Below are 4,184 nucleotides of genomic sequence, written 5' to 3' on the forward strand. Positions count from 1 at the left end.
AAACATAAAAATAAGAGAGGAAGTTACTGGATTTTTCACACTTTGTCATTTTTCACTTTTTTCCCACTGGATCAGCGGGGAACATATTGAAACAAACAAACAAACAAAAACAAACAAAAAACCAAAAAAGATGTTACTTTCTTTAACTTTTTAAACTTACTTTAACTTATTTTAACTATTTCACATTTTTTCCATTGAGTGGGGAAAGTTTGAATAAATAGAATGAGAGAGACAGAAGAATCATTTTTCTTGGACTATAATGTCAAGGAATATGTGAGCATTGGTGTGTGAGACTGGAAGTGCAGAGGTGAGGGACTAATAGCATTTGCATTTACAGGCCTTTTTGGCAGGTGGATAGGAGTGATAGAAGTAGAAATGATCGGACTTTTTCTGCCAATGTGTACTTTCACTTAGATGTATTCATTTCCATGGAAAATTCATCCAGAAATTTTCCATGGCTCTCTTGTCACTGCAGACCAGAGACAGTGAGAAAGAGCCCAGAACTGACAACCTGATCTTTTTGAGCATAAAGTTTACCTAACATGTTTCAAAAATTTTCCTGTTTGTTCTAACTCACTATGAAAACACGTTTTTGAACCCTCAAAAGATGTTACAAAACCAGAATTGTCACTTCCCTTCATTTCTACACAGAGATACTGAAGGCCACATTGCTGCAGACACTTAACATATTTTCTGACTTTGCTAGCCTATTCGGGATTCCTACCGGCAAATGGGGTTAGTCACACAGGAAAGGTAAATACAATGCTTGCTGTTTAAAGGGCTGGAGACTAGGGCTGTAAGCACATGCAAAAGCTCTCTGAGAAATTGTGACTTGAGAGCCAGAGGTGTATTGAGCGTACATAAGGCTAAGATTAAATAAATGGAGTCAGGATTTAACCTAATGATTGCAAGTGCGATTCCAATGGCTTGGAAAGAAGTCAGAGAAAAAAAATACAGTTTTTGTTATTTTCATTGGTTATTGGTGTCACCAGCAGCAGTTGTCAGTAAAAGGCCAACATGAATGAGTAATCCTGAGATCAATGGTAACAACAGCCACTGCTGGCCCAGGGGCAAGATTGGGTTGGGGCCTGGCTTAGCACCCCAGAAGAAGCAGGGCCAAGAGAAGAAGGGGTGGGGCCAAGGGCAATCAAACTTCAGTGCCACCGAGACCATGGCGCTGGGACCCCAACTCCTTCACAGCCAGGGAACAAAGCCAGTCATGTCATCGTGGAACAGGCATGTGAGGTTAACGAATCCTCTTGGGCAGCCAAGTTTTGACAGGATAATCCATAGGGCTTCTCCGTTGGTGGTGTCAAATGCCTTGGTCAGGTCTATAAAGACAGTGTACAGATCCAAGTTTTGCTCTATGCACTTTTCCTGGACCTGATGAAAAGCAAAGATCATGTCAATGGTGCTGTGTCCTAGGCGAAAACCACACTGTGCCTCTGGTAGGTTCCCCTCTGATGTTGGTGATCAGATGGTTGAGGATGACTCGAGCCAAGATCTTCCCAGCAGTACAGAGAAGGGAGAAGCCCCAGTAATTTCCACAGTCAGCTTTGTTGCCCTTGTTCTTGAAGAGCGAGATGATTGTGGCATCCTTAAAGTCTTTGGGCATGTCTTCTTCTTCCCAGATGCTGATCAAAATGTTGTGAAAGGCTTCAAGAGACACTGGCCCTGTCGCTTTGAAAATTTCAGCAGGGATACTGCCCATCCCAGGGGCTTTGCCCGAGCTGGTCTGGCTGATTGCCTTTTTGACCTCATCCATTGTAGGGGGCAGGTCAAGACTGTCTATTGTGGGTTTCTGAGGAATCTGGTCTATGGCCACAGGGTTGACAATGGAGGGTGTGTTGATTAGGTTGCTGAAGTGCTCTCTCCACCATTCATTGATGTTGTTCTTCTCCCTTGGAAGGGTCATGCCATCTGCAGACAGGAGAGGTGTAGTACTTGGCTTTGAAGCTCCATATATAGCTTTGACAGCACTGAAGAGCATATTGGAGTTCTTGGTGTCAGCATAGTATTGGACTTCATCAGCTTTACTCTCCCACCACTCATCTTGCATTTTGCGAAGTGCCATTTGCGCCTGGCTCTGAAGGTGTTTGAAACGATCACGTTTGGAGATTGAGGACTGATTGTTTTGCCATATCAGAAATCTGTTCTGTTTTTCCTCTGAGATTTTCATGATGGCTTCATCATTTTCATCAAACCAGTTCTTGGTGAACTCTCTTTTTCAGTCCTCGTGTTGACTTGGCTGACTCCATCACCAGGGTTTTGAACAGGTCCCACTTTTCTGTTCGGTCTCCAGTCAGAGGTTCATGGGACATCAGAACTTCATCAAGGCAGGCTGAGAATTTCTCATGATGACCAGCATGTTGCAGCTTCCCGATGTTGAAGGAGGGTCTGACAACCTTGAGCTGCTTGCGGTGCAGTGGTGTGTTTTGTGGCATAAGGACTGATCTGACGAATCTATGATCAGTCCACCACTCAGCTCCCCGCATGGCCCTGGTGATCTTAACATCTCGAATGTCTCACCTGCGACTGATGACATAGTCAATCAGGTGCCATTGTTTTGATCTTGGGTGCATCCCAAAGCTGACTAGTCCAGATCCTACAAGCTAACAAAACTGTGTGGCTTGCAACTGTGGAAGCCCCCAGTGATGTGAATTAGTGATTGATTGAACCACATGGAAATCAAGATGTTTTGCAACAACTCACTAGCTGCTTTTGAGAACTTTATTTTTCTCTTGTATATTAAACTCCTGAAAGCAAGATCATTTACACAGCTGCAATTAAAGGATCAGGCCTTTATACTAACAAAAATATTGGACTAGAATAAGACTTTTTTTTTTCAATCAAGCGTTGAGAAAGGATATAAAACCTTATGCTTCAGGGCATAAGCCAAACTTTAACAGCTGGGAATTAGGAGGAAGTTTTTCCTACAAAGTTATCCTATAACTGCTTGCTTCAGGGTTTCTTACAACTTCTCTGGAGTAGCAGTTACTGGCCACTAGTGGTGACAAAATACTGGACTAAATACTAGCCTAGTTCTGTGCATTCAATTCAGTTTAGTGACTCACTTGACTCATTCCACACAACATAATGCCTTAAAAATTACATAAATACTTTTTATTATTTATTCCCAGGCTTCCAAATACTCCAGTCAAGGTCAGGGCTGGATGAACTCTTCTGGATACTCTGGGCTATTAGATTGTGTGCCCCCTCCCATGCTCCAGGGTGAGGCCAAAAACGAGGGCTTCAGTGTGTGGGTGAAGGTTTTCACCTAGGGGAGTCAGCTTTGGGGTGGGACTAGTGATGAAGTGCTTGGGTTAAGAAAGAGGCTCCAGGCTGGAGCCAAGGGGTCTGGAGTGCAGTAGTGAACTCAGGACAGGAGGTTGGGGTATGATGTGGAGTCAGGACAAGAGTTAGGGTGTAGGAGGGGCTGATGGTTGGGAGGGAGTTCGAGTGCAGGAGGTAACTCAGGGCTGGGGCAGGGGATTGGGTGTGGAGGCATTTACCTGGGGCAGCTCCCATTTGGGTGTGTGTGCGCGCGTGCGTGCATGTGTGTGTGTGTGTGTGTGTGTGTTGGGGAGGGGAGATACAAGCTGTTCCATTCTGCCCTACAACTTGCCAGCAGGTATGAATAAGTAGTTTTTATCTCCTATAAACACGGGTTGAACTATGTCTTTTGGTTACAAATGACTTGGGTACAGAAGTTGATACACACAAAATACTTTACTGAGGATTACTGCAGGATGCAGGGGAGGGGCATGCATCAGGGTTCATGTCACACTCCCTGTCAGTATTGGCTCCAAGCCAGGGAAGCTGATGGTCCAACCAGCTGATCAAATTGAGAATATATCCTGGCCATGTGCCACGTGTGGCACATTGCACAATACTAAGCAAAACACTGCAGAATGGATTTTTGGCAGAGTTTTATTAGCCACCCAAACTGCAAGCGATAAGTTTACAACGTTTCGTGACTGCCAGTGTAAACGATAATATTTGCAGTCAGAGGGCTATAATTCATGAAAAAACAAATGCATTTTCCTCTCACCTCTTCCTTGGACTGAGCCGTGATTCGGATGGGTGCGAGGAGTAGAAGTGAATGCAGTACTGAGATGGGGCAGGTACTTCTGTCCAAAAGCACAGCTGGAAAGCCATGCTGTCACATGTCTTCTGTAGGCTAA

The sequence above is a fragment of the Carettochelys insculpta genome, chromosome 1, assembly GCF_033958435.1.
Source record: "Carettochelys insculpta isolate YL-2023 chromosome 1, ASM3395843v1, whole genome shotgun sequence".
Classification (NCBI taxonomy): Eukaryota; Metazoa; Chordata; order Testudines; family Carettochelyidae; genus Carettochelys; species Carettochelys insculpta.